The sequence below is a fragment of the Gorilla gorilla genome, chromosome 3 (genome assembly GCF_029281585.2).
Source record: "Gorilla gorilla gorilla isolate KB3781 chromosome 3, NHGRI_mGorGor1-v2.1_pri, whole genome shotgun sequence".
Classification (NCBI taxonomy): domain Eukaryota; kingdom Metazoa; phylum Chordata; class Mammalia; order Primates; family Hominidae; genus Gorilla; species Gorilla gorilla.
Genome location: NC_073227.2, coordinates 96,759,000 through 96,783,767, shown reverse-complemented (window position 1 = coordinate 96,783,767; position 24,768 = coordinate 96,759,000). Strand labels below are relative to the sequence as shown.

General features: G+C 41.6%; 1 protein-coding gene and 1 non-coding gene across 2 annotated transcripts in view; one reads left to right on the top strand and one right to left on the bottom strand.

Annotated features, from left to right (window-relative positions):
- Positions 1-24,768, bottom strand: part of SHROOM3 (shroom family member 3) — a 349,443-nt gene that overhangs the window by 250,176 nt on the left and 74,499 nt on the right. The gene's annotated exons all lie outside the window — the stretch shown is intronic.
- LOC115934387 (U6 spliceosomal RNA) lies at positions 2,188-2,293 on the top strand. The gene has a single exon (XR_004070199.1). It is a non-coding gene; the product is annotated as a U6 spliceosomal RNA (small nuclear RNA).

Below are 24,768 nucleotides of genomic sequence, written 5' to 3'. Positions count from 1 at the left end.
ACAATAAACATATATCAAGCAACTGCTTTGCATCAGATGTGCTACGGAGCTCAAAAAGTGGGAGTCCCTGTATGTCAAGAAATTCTTGGTCAAGGGACATAGACAACTAAAACAGACAATTTATCTGCCACATAGTAGGCTGTGACCATGGTAAACACATATGTTTGGACTTGGGGGTTTCAATGAAGGTCCCATCTGCCCCCAATAGCTTAGAAATGCAGAACATGAGGTTGTTTTATGAGAGTTTAATCTTTAAAATCAATGCACAATGGGTCAGAATGGAAACATACAAAGACAAATAGAAAATATGGAATAACCCATAAGGCTCCACTCAGCCCTGAAATCTTGGGGCTTTGCGCTTTACACACACACCGGAAGGCTACCTAATGGCATGCCTACTGCATACCAGGCACTGGGCCAGGTCTTTTCATACACAATCTCTTTATTGGACCTCTGAGTCTCTGAATTTCATGCCATAGACTCTTGAACCTTATAAATAATAATTTTACAGGTGTGGAATGATGCATCAAGATTGTCTTTGTCCTACCCAGGGTCATAGAGCTAAATAGTTGCAAAGCAGTTATTGGAAACCCAGTATTCAGATTCCCATTTCTGTGTTCTCAGACACTACTCCAGACACGGGAGTGTGTTCTGCAGTTCCAAAAACAAAACGCAGCTTGAGTAAGACTTCCTCAATTTCTATTTCATTAATAGCTTCCCAGCAAACTCCTTTTAAAAAATTAAGTGCATTTACTATTTGGTTATTATTTTTTACATCCAAACAGCTGATTTGGTTTAGGAGAGAAGGTAGTGTTTTACATGCTTATTACTTAGTTTTTAAAATATGAAACATTTTCATAGTGTATTGCTTTCAAACATCCTGCACTCATTGTAAGTTCATTCTCTGCTTTCCCACATCAGTGTTCTCTAAGGTCATGTCTAATAAGCCCAGAGATTCTTCACCTCTGTCCTCTTCCCACAATTGCCAAGATGCTGAGCTACTGGAGCAGCTGATCCCTTGGCAGCAAAAGGGAACATTTTGGAAACAGGTTTTCCAGGCATGAGAGCAATGGTTCTTGATTCCAGTGACATCTGCCATTGAGTTTCTCTGGGAAATCACTAATCTTCCTTTAGGTTTTTAAATGTCTTTTCAATTTCATTTTACAGGTAGTCTTGCCACCTCTGATCCTAATATATGTGTCCCCCGAGTAGGCACAGAATAGGGAACTGTGCCCAGGGCACCCAGAGGCAAAAAAAATAAAATGATAGCTCATCAAGACCCAGCTATATGAGGACAAATAATAATCTGGGCCCTGATTCCCCCTTATTAATGGTTTTGCATTCTGTAGTTTTAATCATCCTCGGTCAACCATGGTCCAAAAATATTCAATGGAAAATTCCAGAAATAAACAATGCATCAGTTTTAAATTCTGCACTGTTCTGAGTAGAATTATGAAATCTTGCACTGTGCCACTCCACCAGGCCCAGGGAAGTGAATCCTCCCTTTGTCCAGTGTATCCACACTATAGACGCCACCTGTCCATTAGTCAGCAGCTGTCACAGTTATCGGATTGACTGTTGCAGTATCACAGTGCTTGTGTTCAAGTACCCCTTATTTTACTTAATAATGGTTCTAAAGTGTAGGAGTAGTGATGCTGGCAATCACCAGAGCATTGGTGATGCTCTCAGATACACCAGAGAGAAACCGTACATAAAGTATGGTGAAGTAAAAAAGTGGAAGTTCCTGAATTTAGGAAAAAAAATGTATGCTGAGGTTGCTAAAATCTACAGTAAGAATAAATCTATCCATGAAATTGGGAAGATGGAAAAACAAATTTATGCTAGTTTTGCTATCACACCTCAAACTGCAAAAGTTATGGCCACAGTGTGTGATAAGTGCTCAGTTAAGATGGAAAAGGCATTGAGTTTGTGGGTGAAAGACACGAACAGAAATGTGTTCCAGCTGATGACAGTTGGATTCGGTACTGTCCATGGTTTCTGGCACCCAATGGGGGTCTTGGAATGTCTCCCCTGTGTGGATCAGGGGTACCACTGTATATTGGAAACAAATTGTAACAGCTCTCAAATTTGAGGAAATCATTTTATTTTCAGTGGAATAGGGAATCGAAGCATTCATACTTTTCTAGCTACTTACTGTGAAAGAAGGATGCCTTAAAGAGCAACTTGGTGCTCGCTTCAGCAGCACATATACTAAAATTGGAATGTTACAGAGAAGATAACATGGCCCCCACGCAAGGATGACATGCAAATTCGTGAAGCGTTCCATATTTTTAGGGACATGGATGAAGCTGGAAACCATCATTCTCAGCAAACTATCGCAGGGACAAAAAACCAAACACCGCATGTTCTCACTCATAGGTGGGAATTGAACAATGAGAACACTTGGTCACAGGAAGGGGAACATCAGACACCAGGGCCTGTCATGGGGTGGGGGGAGGGTGGAGGGATAGCATTAGGAGATATACCTAATGTAAATGACGAGTTAATGGGTGCAGCACACCAACATGGCACATGTATACATATGTAACAAACCTGCACGTTGTGCACATGTACCCTAGAACTTAAAGTATATAAAAAAAAAATAAAAAAAGAGCAACTTGGCAGGCAAAGCTAGAATTTGTTCCAATGGCCATCATTATATTAAATCTAGGATGGCCTGACTTTTCTGGAGTGGAATTACTTGTTTGATGGCCTTGCTCACGACTTTCAGGATTCTCTTTGTGCAATAGTTTGGAATTAATTATCTTTCAGACATTTTCCAAACGCTGGCTAAAGTGACTGGTTGGCCGAGGACTGTATAGACTAGACATGCTGTCATTTGGTAATCACTTACTAAGTGCTGTACTGAACACCTTGCCGAGATCAATATTTATTCCTTATAGCAACCCCATGAGAAAAATACAATTATGACTGACAGATGAAGAAACTGAGATGATAATGATGTTTCTAGTCTTTTTCACATCATAGCAAGTACCTCCTCAAGAACTGAGAGGACCAGTCCCTCAGCACATCTGTAAACCCTTCATGGCGCACTGGATGGAAAGCTCTGGTTTGGATAGGGTTAATTACCTTGCCAGGGTTAAGAAAGTCACCAGTGTGAGGCTAAACCCAAGGCTGTGTCTACAAAGACTGTGCTGTTTATACTGAGGGGCACCATCAATTTGTGTAATGTTGTAAAATTCTCACGCACAGCTCCGCAGGATGAATTTATATTTGTTTTTATTTGGAGAGTGACTATGGCTGAGTCGCTTTGTGATGCTGGTGTTGGGACACAGGACAAATGCTCACGTTACTGGGTTATCCTATTGGATTGTATTTTCAATGTTCAGTGCTTTTAGGGTTACCATTTGACTAATGTATTAGTAGAAATCCTATAATCTTACTGGTTATACTGTAAGAAGTTTCTGCTATATGTACACTGAGTGGAAGGGTTTTAAGGGTAGAAATCACAGAGCCAAGCAAACAGCACTGCTATTATTATTACACTAGGAAGACAGAGAGTTGCCATTTTAGGCTAATGCAATGTACCCTAGGACAATCTGGGAAAGCAAGTACAGTCCTTGGCAACTTTTTCTTTTTATACATCTGAGTCCACTGAAAAGCTGTTTAGGAGGATATTCCTCCAAACACCCACTCCTCAGCACACAGCCTCCCGTGTGTGATGGTCCCCAGCCAGCCACAGGATGGAGGCACAGCCTTCTCTTCTGAGTGCTTCTTGTCAATCTGGTCCTCTCTGCTACATGTTCCATTTATGGAAGCTTGTACAGGCACGGGAGTTAAAGATCTCATGTGATCTGTCCATTTACCTGGAGACAAAACCTTTCCCTGGGGTTTCTTCCTCCAAGTTATACTTTTCATCTTATGAGTGTTCATTGCTTCTTCACCTAGAACCTTAGATCCAATATCTGCTCAGAAAAGAGGAAAGGCAATGAAATAGACTAAAGATAGCAGACCGATACACATAAGAGTTTTAATCCTAAGGGAACTCCAACCCATTTCAATGGAATTACTCTCGGTTAAGCACTGAAGGAGATTAACAAGACCCTGGAGGATGAAAAATGAAGCTGTGGCTGTGACATGGCCATCACAGCAGCTGATCAAGGCTTTGTTCTACAAGCTCTAAACTTGTAGGTATCACTTCATGAAGCAGATACCCCACAGAAAAAGAGAAATGAACATGAAGTTCCAAAACCATGCCCTAAAAGTATACAGCTGGGCTTTACCAATGTTTATCCAACATGTTGTTAATCTCTGTGTTATCACAATAACCCATTGCCGAAACAGCAGAAGCAGTAGTCATTTATTCCTAAATGCCTTTCCATATGCGTGGCAAGCAAAAGCTTTTCAGACAAGACCATTTCTTTTCAATGTTAAAAATGAGAATCTCTGAAGAAAAGTGAATAGTAGATCTCCGCATATTACTGAACACTTCAAGAGAACTAGATCAGGATCCCCAGCACAAATTGTGCCCAGTGTATTTTTACAAACAAAATTAATAAGAAGCAAAGCTTGAACATACCATGCTATTCAATTTCTGTATTGCTAAAGCTGAGAAAATCACTCCAAATCACATGACTGGAGTCCAGCCCTAGAACAAAACTACTAAATAGCAGGATTTATGCCATAACTAAGAGATTCAAAAGAATGCAAAATTATATAAGCTCCCCTCCCCAGACTAGACAGTGAAGATTTTAAAAAAATTTTCGCTGGACTGGAAGCAAAGCAGGAGAAGTGGGAAATAGAGCAAGAGAATAAGTCAGGGTAGCTCTTGGAAAGTCCAGTCCTGTACGTAGGGGTAATAGAAACCTCAGATGGGTTTGGGGATCTTGGAGCAGGAGGGTCTATGCCTCCACTCTCCATCAAAAATCCTACAGGCTGGGCGCGGTGGCTCATGCCTGTAATCCCAGCACTTTGGGAGGCCGAGGCAGGTGGATCACGAGGTCAGGAGATCGAGACCATCCTGGCTAACATGGTGAAACCCCGTGTCTACTAAAAAAAAAATATATATATACATATATATATATATATATATATATATACAAAAAATTAGCTGGGTGTGGTGGCGGGAGCCTGTAGTCCCAGCTATTCGGGAGGCTGAGGCAGGAGAACGGTGTGAACTCGGGAGGTGGAGCTTGCAGTGAGCCGAGATGGCACCACTGCACTCCAGTCTGGGCAACAGAGCGAGACTCTGTCTCAGAAAAAAAAAAAAAGAATCCTACAAAAAGATATTCTCATGGAGAGCCCTAAGCCAACATAAGTGACTACAGTAGAGTAGCAATGGCCACAGGGCAGGTCCAGCCAGAGAAACTATCTAAGAGAGACCCACCATCTCCACCTCCATGTTTCCAGAAACATCCTAGTAGCACAGAAGGGCATCTGAATTTTTCCCATGGTTTCCCCGACATCCTTCCCCATGAGCTCCAACAATAGTTTGGCTGAGAGAAATCCAATGGACTGGGAATGTCCTTATGGTTGCATAGACCGGGGCAAGTTTAGACTGTGAACATCAGCGGCAGATGGCAGTGAGGATAGATACCTAAAGCCAAAGCCATCTCAGAGGAGACCTCCTCACAAGGAAGACATCACAGTTGCCCACCCATTAATGTCAAGATCATATGTAGGAACCACAAGAACTAAGATCATTCTTCAAGTGAAGATTTGAAGAATAGGGAGAGGAAGACCGGGCACAGTGGCCCACACCTGTAATCCCAGCACTTTGGGAGGCCAAGGTGGGTGGATCACCTGAGGTCAGGAGTTCAAGACGAACCTGGCCAACATGGTGAAACCCCATCTCTACTAATAAATACAAAAATTAGCTAGGCGTGGTGGTGCATGCCTGTAATCCCAGCTACTGGGGAGACTGAGGCAGGAGAATCGCTTGAACCCGGGAGGTAGAAGGTAGAGGTTGCAGCGAGCCGGGATTGTGCCATTGCACTCCAGCCTGGGCAACAAGAGTAAAACTCTGCCTCAAAAAAAAAAAAAAAAAAAAGAAAGATAAAGGAGAGAAGTGCTATATTGACTAAGAATTTACTCAAGAAAGACTGGCTTTTGCTGAGCATGAGCAAGCCTATAGTCCCAAGCTACTTAGGAAGCTGAGGCAGGATGATTTGCTTGAGCCCAAGAGTTCAAGTACATCTTGGGCAACATAGGACATAGGAAGACCCTGTCTCAAAAAAAAAAAGAAGAAGAAGAAGGAAAGAAAGAAAGACTTAAGTTGACTGAGTTCTAAACAAGAAGTAATTGGATTTATCTTGAATTAGAAAGATATAGTTTTCTATTACCAAGTAGAAATTGGGGATAATAAGTTAATCTAATTCAATTATAGAGAAATAAAATTACTTCTTGGCTCACTTGACAAATGTGATTGTAAAAATTTATTCCTGCAACATGTTTCAGTGTAAATTAATTCACTGTTACTATTTCCATTTTATCTCAAGTTTCAGAATGAGAGGCTTGATGCTCTCTTCAAGGATTTTAATCATCAGTGCAGAAATTAGAATAACTTTTTAAGAAGATGTAGCAGTAGGCATTGCAGTTGTTGCCCCAATATCCATTCACCCTCCCTTGTGAAGAACCTTGGCGTCTAAATCAACAGGGCCCTTCCACCACCAGCTGTGGGGATTGGTTCAGGAAAGCCAAGCCCCAGCCAATCTGCACGTGACATTTCCCTGGCCAGCAGGGCTGGTCATGGGCGATCCGTCCAGTATTAAGAACAAGTCTCCACGAGTTGTGAAAAGGACTTGCCTGTTTTTGGAAACGAACCCTGAAGCATGGAGCCAGCCTTCCTTTGAAATGGACACCATAAAAGGTAAAGAAAAAATGAAAAGTTACTAAATCAAACCAACACCGAAACCACTACTTCTAAATTTTGCAGTGCTTAATTAATCAATCTCTTTTTTTGTTTTACCCAGTTGGAGTTAGTTTTCTGTTACATGCAACAAAAAGCACTCCTGAAACGTTACAGGCTGGAGTGCAGTGGCACGATCTCGGCTTACTGCAACCTCTATCTCCTGGGTTCAAGCAATTCTCCTACCTCAGCCTCCCGAATAGCTGGGATTACAGGCATGCGCCACCATGCCAAACTAATTTTTGTATTTTTAGTAGAGACGGGGTTTCACCATGTTGGCCAGGCTGGTCTCAAACTCCTGACCTCAGGCAATCCGGCCACCTTGGCCTCTCAAAGTGCTGGGATTACAGGCATGAGCCACCGCGCCCAGCCTGATGCCTTTTTCTAGAAGGTTATTCACTGAGGAAGAACCAATAAATAAATAAAAGCAAATTTTATGAAGGGAAAAACCACAGAGTACCCCTTATTTTCCATATTTCATATTTATCTTCCCTCCAACCCGTGGTGTCACTCTTCTAGTGACCTCTACATAATGGATCTTTTTTCCTTCCCTGCCTGCCCCCTTCTTTCTTCCTTCAGAGAGGAGAAGGAGAAAGGGAGAGTGTGAAAGAAAGAAAGCAAGTAGGCAAGCATCAGCAACAGCTCTCTGCCTCCGATCGGGTGGCTGGAACATTCCTTATTAGCTCTTATATAAAACTAAGAATGTATGCTACCATTGTTCAGGGATATTGGGTGACTCCGTGAGAACAATCCATTCCACAAATTCCACTGAAAACTCATGACCAGGTGATGCAAGCAGTGAAACACAATGCAAGTGGATTGTTTGATCTGTCATAGACATCAGGGCTGGCAGCTAAACAATTATTGTATTTCACTCATCCAGGCTCTCTCTCTTGCATACCACTCCTAGGCTCTTCTGGTAAGCTCCCAGACCAGAGTTTAGAACAAGCCAGTGGACAGGACACTTATCAAAGTGCAAACATTTACTTGACAATGTGGCAGTTAAAAATAACCTGCCAGAGACTCTGAGTACATTAGGGAAGGCTATGTCCCATGTGGTGTACAGTGTACCCAAGACTTCCTCCTATAGACGTTCTCTTCCACATTCTTTTATTTCCTTCCTATGCCTGCAAATTAATGATGTTCAAAGGGGACACACTGTCTTTAGGGAGTCACATTTTCAAGTTCCTACTCTTTCCCATTTACTCTTTGCCTTTTGGGTTAGGAGACAAATTACAAACTGGCTGGCACACAGGGGAACAAGTACAAAGGAACACACTGACATTTATTTTTTATTTTTTTCTTTTGAGATGGAGTCTCACTCTGTTGCCCAGGCTGGAGTGCAGTGCACGATCTCAGCTCATGGCAACCTCTGCCTGCCAGGTTCAAGCGATTCTTCTGCCTCAGCCTCCTGAGTAGCTGGGATTACAGGCACCTGCCACCACACCCGGCTAATTTTTGTATTTTTAGTAGAGATGGTGTTTCACCATCTTGGCCAGGCTGGTCTTGAATCTTGACCTCAGGTGATCTACCTGCCTTGGCCTCCCAAAACGCTGGGATTACAGGCGTGAGCCACCGCGCCTGGCTGACATTTATTTTTATATCACAGGGCATGTGGATCCAGAAAAAGAGGTATAATTCCCAAAGTTTGGTTTCAACTCTTGGTTTCAGCTTAGTGGTGCAATAGCAAATTATGAGGTCAGGAGCAACTCTAGAAGCTAAAGTTCAAGCTTCTCTGGAGATTCTAGCTCAGGGGTAAAGTTCAGGTAATGGCTGGGAAAGAGATGAGGATGTAGCAGTGTTTTTTGAATGTGACATGTGGGGAAAATGCCCGTGCTGAATAACAGAGGATTGGATCCTGCATCCATGCTGAGGCAATGATGGGTTTAGAGTTAACACCCTGCTACTGAGAGCTGAATTGAAATATATTCTGTACTTGGAAGAATGATTTTTAAAAGCCTCTAAGAATGTTACTAAAAGGCTTTAAAAATCTCTGCATTAAGAAAAAAACAATCTAATTTGAAAATGGGCAAAAACATGAGGAGACATCCAACTGCAGAGGTTACATCATGGTAAATAAGTGCATGAAATGATGTTCAGCATCACTAGCCATTAGGGAAATGCATATGAACACCACATTGAGATGTCATTACATACCTGTTAGAATAACTAAGATTAAAAGAAATAGTAATAATACTGATATGGTTTGGCTGTGTCCCCACCCAAAATCTCATTTTGAATTGTAATCCCCATAATCCCCATGTGTCAAGGGTGGGACCAGGTGGAGATAACTAGATTATGGGGGTGGTTTCCCCCATGATGTTCTCATGACAGTGAGTGAGTCTCATGAGATCTGATGGTTTTATAAGTGTCTGGCATTTCCCTTGCTTGCACTCACTCTGTCCTGTCACCCTGTGAAGAAGGTGCCTGCTTCTCCTTTGCCTTCCACCATGACTGTAAATTTCCTGAGGCCTCCCCAGCAATTTGGAACTGTGAGTCAATTAAACCTCTTCCCTTTATAAATTACCCAGTCTTGGGCAGTTCTTTAGAGCAGCATAAGAACAGACTAATACAAATACCAAATGCTAGCAAGATATGGAGAAACTTGATCTCTCATACATTGCTGGTGGGAATGTAAAATGTTATAGACACTCTGGAAGATAGTTTGGTAGTTTCTTTCAAAACATATGATCTAGCAATTGCACTCTCCTGGGCATTTATTCCAGAAAAATGGAAACTTATGTCCACATGATAGAGGAAATCATTTCAGCCCTAGGTCCTGGCATGCCTACTTTTGGCCTGCTCTGTTTTTGAGCCTACACATCTCATCAGCTTTGTGTGTTACCGTAACCCCTGGATAGTTAACAGTTAAATGGAATGGCATGATGGATGTCCTTCCCTTTCATAAACAAACTAATATAAAAAGCTCTTGGGGGCAGGGTGAAGGGGTACCCACTAACCCAACTCTCTGTATCAGTGGCATTCATGGAAACCTGTTTTCTGGGAATCCTGGGCACAAATCTATTGAAGCAGCCCTTGTAAGGGTTGATGGTGAAACCTAACATGCCCCATCCAGGTGTGCCTGGAGGATGCAGCAGGGAGAAACCCTGTTTTGTTAATTAAGGCAGGATACTGATCCCTGAGTCGATAACATTCGAACCAAGACTCATCATTTTGCTTCCCAATTCCCTCACCAGTAACCCTGTTTTTGCCTCCTTTGGGCTCACTCTCTTCCTTTCTCCTGTCCACCCCAGTCAGTCTTCCACGGTTCTGCCCCTGCCTGGTCACTGTTCCCCTCTCTCTTGTTCTTCATGAGGTCCTGAGAAGATCTGAGGCCTACGCCTCCCCTCTCCCCAGTCCCCTGCCTCAACATCCCAGTAGAAACAGGGCTCTTTCCCATTGTGCTCTGGGTCCCATGTCCCAGGACTTGCTTCCTTCATCATCTCTGCTCTCCTGGATCTGCAATCTGCCCCATCTGCTGACTCTTCTTCCTCGGCATATGCACATGCTTACGTTTCTCTCTTCTTATAAAAACAAACATTTGCCCGGACCCTCTACCTCCTGCTAACTATTGCACTGTCTTTCTACTCTTCTTTGCCTTGTTTCTCCTCTGGCTTGTCCCCTTGTCCCACCAGTCTTCCAATTAGTTTGTCTTCAGGCTTCTTCATAGCCCCAGCCCTCACACAAAACTTTGCTCAGGTTACACCTTGCTTAAAGTTCTGCCACAGCTCCCCCAGTCTTCACGGTGCAGCGTCCTGGATGACAGGCTTCCTGCCTCTCTCCAGCCTCGGCACCACCATTGTCACACACACGCCCCTTGTTCCAACTATTCTAGCCAACTGGCAGCTCCCCAGATGCACCTTCATCCCTGCTGCTGACTCTGACACTATCCTTCAAAACTCTGTTCAACCGGCTGTCACTGCTCATGGAAACGCTTCCTAACGTTCCCAAGCACAGTTGGCACTGTCTGCTGTCTTCCCTGTTCCTGCAGGGCCCTGCAGTGCTATCATCATGAGGCATTTGTTCCAGTGTCCTCCATAACTTCGACATAGCCTGAAGAACAAAGGCAATGTCTTTTTTTGATATAGTATACTTTCCCCAAATTTTAATTTTATTTGGAAATATTTCAAACTTTAGAATCATTGAAAGAAGGGCAAAATGAACAGTCACCTACCTTTGACCAAAATCCATCATCTATTAATACTTTGCTACATTGTACATGCTCCCATCCTATACACCCTCCCTCTCCCTCTGTAATATCTTTATATACCTTACTGGGTTGAACAGTGTCCCCCAAATTCAGGTCTACTCAGTACCTGGGAATACAGCCTTACTTGGAAATTGGGTCTTTGCAGATACAATCAAGTTAAGATGAGGTCATATAGAACTCGGATGGGCCTTAATCCAGTAAGTGGGGTCCTTATAAAAAGAAAGAAGTTTAGACAGAGACACACAGCGAAAATGTCCCACGAAGATGGAGGCAAAGCTTGAAGTGATGCAACTACAAGCTGAGGAATGACAAGGAGTGCTGGCAGCTACCAGAAGCTGGAGGACACTGGGGAAGGTCCTCTCCTACAGGCTTTGCAGGGAGCATGGCCCTGCCACCACCCTGATTTCAGACTTCAAGCCTCCAGAACTGTGAGAGAATAACTTCTTTTGTTTTTAGCTACCTGGTTTGTGAGAATGTGTTCTGGTAGCCCTAGGAAACTAATGGTATAGCCGTATATAGTGAGATATAATAGACACACAATATAGATGTTCATATAGACATTAATAGAAAATGTACGTATAATGTGAAATATAAAAGATATGTTAATATAGCTATTACTATAGCCATATATAATCTCTTTTTCACTAAAGCATTTACTTTTATTTTTATTTTTATTTGAGACAGAGTCTCACTTTGTTGCCCCGGCTGGAGTGCAATGGCACGATATTAGCTCACTGCAACCTCTGCCTCCCAGGTTCAAGCGATTCTCCTGTCTCAGCCTCCTGAGTAGCTGGGATTACAGGCACAACACCTGGCTAATTTTTTGTATTTTTAGTAGAGATGGGATTTCACCATGCTGGCCAGGCTGGTCTTGAACTCCTGACCTCAGGTGAATGGCCTGCCTCAGGCTCCCAAAGTGCTGGGACTACAGGTGTGAGCCACTGCCCCAAACAAGAATTCTGAGAAGCAACCTGGTCAGAGCTTAGACCAGCAGAGCTGAGAACAGTGCCCTAGGCACTGTTCCGGCCAACAGAACCATTTAAAAGTAAGCTTTAGGCATGACATTTTACCTCTTAATGCCTTATTATGTATCTCCTAAGAATAAAGATATTCTCATATAATTATATCATTATCACACTAAAAAAAGCTACACTGGTACTTTTTACTATATAATATTTATTAGTATATAATATATACTTAATATCATAAGTATATAATATATAGCATATAATAAAGTACTTATTCATATATAATATAGACCAGATATTCAAACTTCTCCATTGTCCTAATAATGACATTTAAAAAAAAAAAGATCCAATCAGGGATCATTCACTGTATTTAATTATCATGTTTCTACCCTCCAACAGTTCCCTGCCTTTTTTTCTTATTTTTCCTTTCAAGACATTGACATTTTAAAAGAGTTTAATTGTTTAATATGTTGCCCCCAAATTTGGATTTGTCTGATTGTTTCCTCATGATTAGATTGAGGTTAAGCATGTTTGGCAGGAACCACAAGATGATATCATGTCCTTGCCAGTGCATCATATCAGGAGGCACATTATGACACTGACTTGCTTACCAATCCCCATTATTGGTAATATTAAGTTGATCACATGGTGAAAGTAGAGGATTATGTTTTTTTGTATTCCCAGTACTTAATGGGCCTGTGAACATTTAAAAGTTTATTGAATGAATGAATGAGAGGTTTATAAAGTAGAGTGATCTATACTGAAACCCACAAGTCTGTAAATTTGGCAACATGTACAACTTCTGATTAATCACCTACGTCACCTTTTATTAATCATGGGCATCACTGGGGCACAATGACTTTGCCATCGCCACTTCTACAATGTTATTTTTCTGTGTGAAAATGTGAAACTATTGTGCAAGTAGAGTGGTATTGGCTTGCATAGAATGCAATGTGAGCTTAACAGCTTTGGAATATTGTTATCAGGATGACTGTATAGAACAATTGAAAACAAAGCAAATTATGTCTTACTGACTTGAATGCCATAATTGTCTTCTAAGATGTTTTATTTAGGTCCCAGCAATTTAGACCAGTTTCCAGAGTTAGCTAATATGTTTGTAATAGCAACATCATAAAATAATTCTGAAAATTGTCTATTTATCTTTCAACACACATATGTGTGCACACACACACACATATACATACACACAGGCTTCACATCTCTTGAAACCCCAGGCCTTATTAGCTTATTGACTGTAAATAGATTTCTGTCCACCATATTTAATCACGTCAGTGTTTTTTCAAAGGTACTCAACTTTAATCAAACCCTTAAAGGGAATATTAGAGATTAGGTCATGAATGATTTAAAAAAAAAAGACTCCTGTTACAGAACCAAATAGTAATGAAGGCATATGATTTGCTAACTCTCCTGAGCTTAGCAGCAGCCACAGAAAGCTATTCCACAGCCAAAGATGGAAATAGTATTCCCTCGTTACCACAACAGAAAACTATGATTCTCATACACAGTGAGAATTCTCCGCTATGATAGCGGTCCCTAGCTTTAGCTGCCCAAATATTGGGGAAAAAGCTATGGTGATTGATCTGATTGGCTTGATGTGAATTAACTCCACACACTGAAAATAGCATAGGTATAACCACATTTGTTAAGGAAGTGGATGAGCTCCTCTTTGCATCAGTGTTTAGAAGGAGGTGTAGTATGTGGCTAATGAAAACTTGAGTGGCATTAATATTTCATGGCAGACAGATCCTGTAGGATTGTATCCACTTCTGGACATTGTTCTAAGAGAAATGGGGACAACCTGGATCACACTCAGAGTAGTGTCACCTAGCAAAGGAAGGCCCAGGAGCCCAATTGCCTGAGCTCAAAGTTAGGCTTTGTTACTCACTAGCTGTATAACTTTGAGCACATTATCTAATCTCTCTGTGCCTCTCTGAGCCACATTATGCAAGCTTTCTGGGCCTCAGTTTCCTTATCTGTAAAATGGGGATAATACCTTCTAGGATTTTTATGAGATTTGTATGAGTATATATATATATATAGCTTAGAACACCTGGCACATAACATGCACGCAATTATTGTTAATTGTTATTACTAGTGTTGTTATCATCATCATCATCAACAGTTGGTGAAAATAAAGCAAGGGAAGATAACAGAGAGACTTGTTGGGACATGACTGGTCTCTTCAAAGTCTTGAAATGCTGCCAAGAGGCAGAGGGATTAGATGATTTCTGTTTGACCCTGGAAAGAGATGTAATATCAAAGAGTATAAATTATAGGAATTCAAATTTGGGCTTAATGTACAGGGGACATCATTTTAATGGTCAGAGTTATCTGAAGATCAAAGGCTTGCTTTGAATGGGAGGTGTCCCTGATTACTGGAGTATTCAGTTCCACTCTGGATAATATTTTGGGTTGTAAGGATGAGCTGGACAATGGAATTAGATGACCTAAAAGAAGCTAGTCTTGTGTGTCTATAATCAAATACATCCATTAAAGCATCAAGCAGAATTTCAAGAAATGATTAAAATACAAGAAGCTCAACACAAAATCTTCCATTACAATATTGTCACACCTCACACCTCACAAATCCACTCATTAGTTATCCTGCTCATTTCCACCCAATTCTCATAAATAGGAAAGATTCAGTAAAGAGATTTCATTCTGAATAATACACCCAGATGCACATACAAAAAGCCCAAAAGGCACCATGTTTTATGGATGTTTAAATTCTAAAATTCATCAGTGCATACAGTGAAAATCACATATAGTCGAGACGGTCCTGAAAAATCTTCTAGGAAGGCACTATTTTGGCACCTGCCTCTTCATAAGCCCAGCACAGTTTCCCTCCAGCATTGGAACGGCCCTCTACTTTTCCGGTTCAGTACTAGATAAAGGAAAAGATGTTTGTTCTGGGAGGAAATGAGACCAACTGCGATTCATTATCTTCCTGATTCTTGCTTTAGGACATATACTCAGTGAGTAGACTATCAGACTGAATTGATTGCATAATTTATATTGTTATTTTTCTATTTTGTCTATTTCTTCTGCTTTTTTCTGTTTACCAAAATTTACAGAATTGATTGAAGTCACTGAAGTTAAATGCACCCTCTGAACATTTAGGAGTAAACTGGGGCCTCTTGGTCAGCAAATGCTATCTTTTGGTCCATAGTTTCTATGACTACTCCCTGACCCCTAGAGATGCACTTTGTTTATCCAGCACCTTCCTTTCTAGGAAAGGCATCCCTCCTTTAAGGGAATAGCCCTCCCATCTACAGTCGGTGATTCTAAGGTGTTCCCAACCATAGTGTTTCACTGGCCACCCAGGTGGGCATGTGGCCTAAGCCTAGCCAACCAGAAGCCTTTGCTGGGATTTCTTCACTTACAACCAGAGAGTAGCTCTCAGTTCTTTTCCGAGGGCAAGGCTGTGCCGCATCTTGAGGCTTCACCAGCTGTGTACCCAGACTGTGGTGTGAATGAAGAAAACAAGCAGAGAGAGGCAGTGTTAGGAGAAGGAGACTCCTAGCTCCATTCTTGTTCCACTTCCAGTGATCTCTAGGGTATGTAATCTCTATGCCCTTGCCCTTTTTGTACTGGTTCAATAAATATCTTCTTTTTGCTTCATTGAGTTTACACCACTTGCAATAAAAAGAATTTTAATACAGCCCTCAAGAATTTGCTTCCCTGACCTGTATCAGTATTTATGTTTTCTAGGCAAATGAGAGAGTACACAGGAACGGGCTTGGGTGCCTGGCCCCAGATGTGTTACAGTACTCATTTAGAAATATGTTAGATAAGCTCCATAGAACCCTACCAAATGTGAACAGCCATTTTTGATTCTTTGAAATCATTCAGATTATTTAACACAGGCAGGCAGGCAGGCAGGCAGGCAGGCAGGCAAGAAGGAAGGAAGGAAGGAAGAAGGAAGGAAGGAAGGTAGGAAGGAAAGAAGGAAGGAAGGAAGGAAGGCAGGTAGGCAGGCAAAAAGGAAGGAGGGGGGGAGGGGAAAGAAAATGAAATAAAACCCTGTCCATTAATGAGAACACTCTGCTTTTTGCCTCTGTCTTTCAAAGACATGGGGAAAATGATCTCATTCAACCACAACAAACATTTATGGAGTGCATATTAGGTGCCAGATGCTGATATGGAGTGGAGGACACTATGAATGAATAAATGTAGTCCCTGCTTTTGGGGGGTTAAATGCCTAAAGAATTACAGAGGTTTGAACCTCCCCAAAATGTCTGTCTTTCCCCCTATTTATCAGAAGTTGAGATAATTTGATATTTCATATGATTCTTAAGAGTCAAGCTCTCACCCTCCACTAGGAATACGCACACACAGACACACACACAACCAAAATAATCATCTTGCAATTTCTGAGGGTTGACAGATATTTCCTTATAACTTAAATAAATCTCTCATTTTAAAAGCTGTCCCTCTGGACTAAAAACAATCTGAATTAGAAACTTTACCACAGTCAATTCATATCATTTACTTTGTAAGGAAAAAGTCTTCATGTTCCTCTTCTATATGCAGCCCTTGTTCTGCTGCAGCCACAATATCCCAGTGAGGCTACCGGGAGGTCATTCAATCCACTTCCTTTCCACGGGGAATGGCTGGGAAGCTTTGGTTAAATGAGTGGTCCAAGGTCACATGGTAACAAATTCTGGCCCAGAGTCCTAATCTGAAAACCCTAGTCTTTTCCTCTCTCTGCTAGCATACACAGGCCCTCACTGGTCTGAGAATTAGCAGAACAGAACACATGTTGTTGAAGAAATTTTCGAATAATCAGCCACTGACTACAGCCCTAACATCCCCTTTATATATATATATACCAAACAAACAAACAAAAACCCTAAGCAACTCAATCAGGAGAAATTCTTTTTAAGTTCCATTTATATGGATAAGAATCCTAAATCTTACCTATCTAGCACATCATGTCAAAAAACTACAAGTTAACCAAGCAAGAATTCTGTGAAACTACCCGGTCAGACCAGCAGAGCTGAGAACAGTGCCCTGGGCATGCAGGGTTAGGGATGTTCTGTATTTGGGATGCCCTGTACTTGCAATGCAGCGTTACCACCTGGGATAGGGAGGAAGTGAGCCTTTTTTAGACACTGTATCTTTGATAGTCCAGGTGATTTGCCTACACCCATCCAATGCCAACTGCATGTAAACTGGGGTGACTTGTTAGTTCCTGGATGACAAGGGTATGACCCAAGATGGGCAGACACATGGACTCTTTCTCACCAGGGCCTCTGGCAGACATTTTCCATGTATCAAAACTCAAAACAAAGTTCTTTTACAGCAAAGAAGACCAAGCAGTTGTCACTGAGAAGAAACCTGATTGCTCTCCTTGCAATGATCCTTTCAGCACTAAATATCTAATCCCATTGTAAGACTGAGAAAGTCACCAAGTGTGTTGTATTGCAGCAGGAAATTTATTTGAAGACAGTTTTAATAACAGGATAAATAGAAGTTCCAAAGGGTAGGAAAGGATTTCCTTAAGTGAGAACATAAATAACTCATCATTAAAATCTGGGTATGATGGAAGCTTAGCTGAAAGCAAGACTCTGGATTAGCTAGCTCAGAGGGAGTTCTCAAACCTCCCTGTAAAACTTTTTCACAGATTTCCTGTTCATGAGACTTGGGGTGGGATTGGAGGTAGCAGCTATAATTTATGAAAGGATCCAGGATCAGAAACTTAGAAAATCAGATCTGGAGACCCAACTTAAGTGTAGTTATTGGCTAGACTGTCTTCAGGGACTGCCCTGGTGATGTACACCAGGACTTCGTGTTTCTGTAATGTGCTTATTGCATAATATCTATTAGCTGGTGATTTTGGTTCCTTTTTTTTTTTTTAAATCATGCTCCTGTTTTCATATATTATGAGCAAAGTGCTGTTATCTGAGAGTATCAGCTGACTCAGACCATTCAGTTCAGGGATTCCTCTAGGCTCCTGAGTAGCGGCTCAGATAGGGCAAATTCTGATGGTCTTACAAGGGAACCCCAGTCCTTCATGCCATAAGAGCATCTCTGCCTATAGCTTCATCTGATCTCAACACAGAGAACTAATAAGGTAGGGACACGGCATGATTTGGACTTCAGGAATATTACTTTCCTAGTTGGAAGGATGGATAATAGGGGCAATATTACAGTCTAGAAAACATGTTACAAAGATATTGCAATTGACCAGGCTAGAGAGGAAGAGGAACTGAACAGGAGAAATGATAGTGAAGAGATATACATTTGAGTAGTAGCAGGAGGTAAAGTCAGTATCCTTGGTGATTCACTAACCATAGTGGGTGAAGGAGCAGAAAGACTCTGTGGTGACTTCAAAGAAGGACCACAACCCACTTTCCCTCTAGGTCTACTGCTAGTTTCACACACTAACCTGACTCCCAATCTCTCTCATTATCTTTGTGTTATTATGAAGTATCATTTCTGGTTATTAGACATGGCTTCCCATGTAATCATTTCCCATGCCAGGCCCTGTGTCCACAGTTGAGCTTTCTACCCACCAGGAGTTTGAGAACAGATCAAGACCAGCTTATGCCTAATATCTCAAATTAATTATTTACCTCATAAAATAGTACCAGGCAAGTGAGACTGATAAGTCTGTCCTAGCTTAGAAGAAAGACAACCTACTTGACTTCTCAACATGACTTTAAATAATAAAATTAAATTTGGCAATGGGAAGTCTACACCCAGACAAATCTCAGCTTGAGTTTATATGGTTTTTAGACGTAAAATCCAACTCTGGTCACTGACTGATACTGCAAACCCAGAAACATTAACCAAGAAATATTTCATATCCTCTGCTCTATTGGAATAAAACCCAAGCCACTGTGGAATTTAAGGGCAAAGGACAATTAGAAAACCTGGAAGCAATGGTCAATGTGTTCATTAGAAGTTCTAAAGGAAATAATAATAATAACAATAACATTCTGAAGACCAGAGCCCAAGGGAACCTCAGAGAACAATGGAAGTTTCTATTGTGTTGAAAATCATGGAATCAGCCTCTCTTCTCTTGTTTGGTTTTCATTTTCTTCCTTCCTTCTTCTTTTTTTTTTTTTTCAGACAAGTTCTAATTATGTCATCCAGGCTGGAGTGCAGTAGCACCATCTTGGCTCACTGTAGCCTCAACCTCCTGGACTCAACTGATCCTTCTGCCTCAGGCTCCTGAGTAGTTAGGACTACAGGCACATGCCACAACATCCAGCTAATTTTTTTTTTTTTTTTTTTTTTTTTAGACAGAGTCTTGCTCTGTCACCCAGGCTGGAGTGCAGAGGCGTGATCTCAGCTCACTGCAACTTCTACCTCTTGGGTTCAAGCAATTCTCCTGCCTCAGCCTCCCGAGCAGCTGGGATTACAGGCTTCCAGTACCATGCCCAGCTAATTTTTGTATTTGTAGTAGAGACGGGGTTTCACCACATTGGCCAGACTGGTCTCGAACTCCTGACCTCAAGCGATCCACCCACCTTGGCCTCCCAAAGTGTTGGAATTACAGGTGTGAGCCACCACATCTGAACTTTTTTAACAAATGGGTCTCACTATGTTTCCCAGGCTGGCCTTGAACTCCTTGGCCTTCCAATGTGCTGGGATTACAGATGTGAGCCACTGCACCCAGCTCATTTTCTTTCTTGAGCCAAGTATTTTCTCTTCCATCTTTCCTCATTGTCTTCTTCTCCTTCCCCATACTTCATTTTTAATTTTAATTTAATTATATTTTAAATGTTTAATATATTTATTGAATAAAGTTTCACGCTTCATATATTATTGAGATGTAATTCGCATATCATAAAATTAAATACACATACTATAAAATTCACCCTTTTTCATTGAACAGTTCATTGGCTTACAGTGTATTTACAGAGTTGTGCAACTAGGACCACTATCTAATTTCAGAACATTTTCGTCATCCCAAAAGAGACCTCATATCCACTCGCAGTCCTACTCCATTCTCCCCTATACCAAACCAGCCCCTGGCAGCCACTGATCTACTTTATATTTCTATGGATTTGCCTGTTCTGGGCATTTCATATGAATGGAATCATGCAATATGTGGCCTTTGGTGTCTGCCTTCTTTCAGTGAGCATAATGTTTTTTAAGGTTTCTCCACATTGCAGCATGTATCAGTACATCATTCTTTTTTATGGCTAAATAACATTCCATTATATTGATATACCACATTTAATGTATTCACCATCAGTTAACAAAAATGTGGGTTTCTCCACTTTTTGGCTATCATGAATAATGCTACTATGAACATTTGTTTGGATGTATGTTTTCATTTTTCTTGAGTATTTACCTAGCAGTGCAATTCCTGGCCATATGTTAAGTCCATGTTTAACTTTTTGAGAAACTTCCAAACTGTTTTCCAGAGTGGCTGAAAATTGTTACTATGCTTCATATTTTTTACTTAAACCAGTGAATGGCTTAAAAATTTTTGAAGTCAATTAAGTTGCTTTTTGCTTCCCTTTAGGCTTTGATTTACTTTTAATGTAGGTCTTCGGTCCTCAATAAACTGAAGGGTTCTACCCCTACTCCAGGAACTGTAGCAGCAGAACATTTTAAGTGATAAGTTAATGACTATAAAACGTATGTCATTTTTTAAAGATCAATGTCTGACCCAGATAAGAAAAATCAAAGTCCCAAGTCTTCCAGACTCTATTCCTCAGAATTTTCTCAGTGCCTGCCAGCTAAGGTCAGAGATATTATCTCTGTAGGTGTTTGCTAATGCCAATGAAGTCATTTTCTTTTAAAGGCTTTTCTGCCGCAATTACCCAGTTCTTGTTTCCTGCTTAAAGCATACTACCGGTAAATGTGATCAGTGAGATAGGAGTATTATTTTCCAGCCAGGCACGGTGGCTCATGCCTGTAATCCCAGTGCTTTGGGAGGCCGAGACGGGTGGGTCACCTGAGGTCAGGAGTTCAAGACCAGCCTGACCAACATGGTAAAACCCCATCTCTACTAAAAATACAAAAATTAGCTGGGCGTGGTGGCAGGTGTCTGTAGTCCCAGCTACGCAGGAGGCTGAGGCATGAGAATCACTTAAACCTGGGAGGCAGAGGTTGCAGTGAGCCAATATCATGCCGGCCTGGGTAACAGAGCAAGATTCTGTCTCAAAAAAAAAAACATATTATTTTCCCCTCAAACATCAGAATTAGAATCAGCAACCAGCTTCCCCTTCTCCCACACTCAGCCTGAACAGCTTTCCTTGTGTTTAGCTGGCATTGTCTCCCTTTCAGAGTCGAAAGCATACATGTAAAACCTCTGATAGGGAATCATGAAAGACCCGACCGTAGAAAGTTCCACTGAGGGACCTTTGAAGTCAAAGGAAAGGAAGGATGAGTCTTTGACACAAAGTTAACATGCTGCTCCTGCTCTCAGATGGAAGCTGGAAACCCTGCATCCATGGAGGGTAACTTAGCACCATGGCAGGCCTGAGATGGCACGGTGCAAGCATCAAAGCAATTCACAAGACTTGCTCATGTAGATGTGGGTGCACTCCACAGTTTGGGTACTTTTATGACATTGTGAAAGAAGTTAGTTATGATCCAATCCATCTTGTTTCTTCCCTGTATTTCAGCAAAACATTAACCATTTTCTACCCTAGTTCCTCCTTAAAGCTCACCCCAGTTGGTCATATCTCTGGTCTGTGATAAGGCCTTTACCAAATTTTCTGCTAACTGTCCCTCCGTGGGAGCACCTCATCAAGTTGAAAGAGAAATGTATGATTCCACGCTCATTGCAGTATCCGATCCCTACCACAAGTCCCTTAGGTCCAGGTTAGGTTTTCTTTCCCCTTCCCACCCCCAATCATTTTGGAGGTAATTTAGATAGTAACCACCAAAAAGGCCACCAGTTTAAAGGTTAAAACATTTTCCCTCCTTGTCCCTCGATCCCCAAGCACCCTGCAGAGGGTGTGACCCCTAAAGCAGGTAGAATCCTGCGGAAGTGAAGAAGCCCACGTTGTGGTGAGAAAATGGCCCACATTCCAGATCTGCCAGTTTCTTCTGCTGCTTTCCTTAATGATTTTCTGCTCTTACCACTTAGCAGGAAGAAAATAAAAGAAGGAAGAGGATCCTCTCTGAAAAAAAAGGCTCTGTTTATAACCTGCCCTCCTTCCTCTCCTCTGGAGATCCCCTCTGCTTTGGAATCTCAGGATATGAGCCCAATGCCATTGTGGGGGTTGCAAGGTCAGTTTCCAGTTGCTCAAGTCATGTGGCATCTATCAGAACCATTAAATAACTTCTTCCTGGTACTTGTGTCAATTTCCTTCTAGTCTACATGCCAATCCTTTAACTTGACCTTTGGCCCTATCTTTTTAGCCCTTCCATTCTACTCCCACTGCCTCACTTAGGTCAACTTCTGCCTGGAAATCCCCAAGGTCCCTGAAGAAAGAGGATCTTTCTATTTAGGCCTCAGGCCCACTCCCTCAGACCTCAGGTTGAAAATCTTCTCCTGAGAGTCACCTCACCTGTGTCTCAACTAGGCCCCTGGCCTCTTCCCTAGGGATCTTCAGAACAACCTTCTTTAGATTCTGAGGACAGGCCCCTCACTCCGTTTCTGCAATGGGGTTTCCCATCTCACTTCATGGTCTGTCTCCCACTTTCTCACCATCCTTTTTCAGCCCCACCTGGCCAGGAGTGACCAGCTCCAATCAAGGAACACAGAGACCCAACCCACAGATCATCAAGATTTCCTACTATTGTTTATAACTGGAACATATTTGAATAGACTGGCAACACATGGGTGTTTTATTTGAAATTTATTCCCTGGGAGAGCACTACCAAGCCCCCATACTGCAAATCCTCCCTGATCCTGGAAGACAGAAGTTGTTTTTATCTTGTAAAGCACATAGCTGCTATTCTGCCAGCAAGACCCCTGCTTATCACAGGTGAAAACTTGAAGGGTATTTTTCCAAGAAGCAGTAGAAGTGATAGAAAAAGCCTTGGAGAAATTGTAGGCAGAGGTATTGTTGAGTGGTGGCTTCAGTGGATATATTGAGAGTAGGGGAATTCCGATTATAGCGATAAAAGCATAATTCTAGGGACATTAAACCTGGGCCTCATAGAAACCACTAAGAGCAGGTAGTGATCTTAAGCCACCTAGATCTTTTACTTTATAACATAGTGTAAATTAAATAATACCATCTTATCCTACTGGTTTTGGCAAATGGCAGCCAAGAGCCTTGTCTTTTGCTGCCACCTTGTGTTTAGGAGACAAAAGTCTAAATTCACAATTGCTGTGGCATTGATTATTATTATTATTATTTTTTTTTTTTTGAGACGGAGTTTCCCTCTTGTTGCCCAGGCTGGATGGAGTGCAGTGGCGTGATCTCGGCTCACTGCAACCTCCACCTCCCAGGTTCAAGCGATTCTCCTGCCTCAGCCTCCCGAGTAGCTGAGATTACAGGCGCCAACCACCACACTTGGCTAATTTTTTGTATTTTCAGTACAGACGGGGTTTCACCATGTTGGCCAGCCTGGTCTTGAACTCCTGACCTCAGGTGATCCACCTGCCTCGGCCTCCCAAAGTGCTGGGATTACAGGTGTGAGCCACCGTGGCTGGTGAGAAATGAACATTTTAGAGCCAGAAGAGATCTTAGAAATTCTCTAGTCCGGCTCCCTTCACTTCACTGATGAGGGAACCAAGACCTAGATTGGGACCAAAGTCTCCTTGTTCTTTCCCCTGTGCCACACTACCTCTCTGGTCAATCACACTCACATCACACGCACATATCGAGTCCTCAACAACTAAGGCCATTGAAGTACATAGCAGAAAAAGCCAGTCTGTCCAAATCCATACGTGTCTCATTCAGTGGAAACATTTCCAGGGGATTGTGCAGTTGTATATGACAAGGCCAGGTGACCAATGACAACGAGAGCTAACACTTAGCACTCACTGTGGATCAACTACTGTGCTAAGCACTTTGTGTATATCTCACTCAATTCTTTCAGTAACCCTATAAGGCAATAACTATTATTATCGCCATCTTATATTTAAGGAAATTGAGGCTTAGAGAGGTTAAGTAACTTGCCCAAAGTCATTCAGCTACATCTGGCAGAGAGAGAACTCAAACTCAAGTCTGTAACTAGTACAATCTGTGCTCTTGCCCCATTTTTTATTACTGATTATACTGACTTTACCTCATCCCATTCTTCAGAGATAACATTATTACAATTTGATATATTTCCTTTCAGCCTTTTTTAATGCATAGATAAATATTTTTATGGCACATTGAAATTGATTTCAACACGTTTGTACTATAAAATAATACTGAGGAGGTCTTATATATAAATCTTGGTCTGGATCTCAGTATTTTAATGATAGATTTATAGAAGGAAAAGTACGGGATCTAAAATTACAATCTTTACTGAGGATTTTGGTATTGGCAAACTTATTTTCAGAGTGCCCGCACCATTTCACAGTCCCACCAATAGTATATGGAAGTACTCACTTTAACACTTCCTCACTGACATTGGAAGTGTTCATATTTGCTCAATTTTGCCAAAAATAATTTAGATTTTGGCAAATTTCAAGGATCTAGTAGATGAGAGCAATACATATCTGAGAATTTCAGACCTAAGGTAACCTAAATGATCCAATAAGAAAAAGACTCTTAGCTCACTTCTGAATATGTGTAATTCTATATGGAAAAAATTAGGTAAAAATTGGGTAAATGTCCAAAAATTCC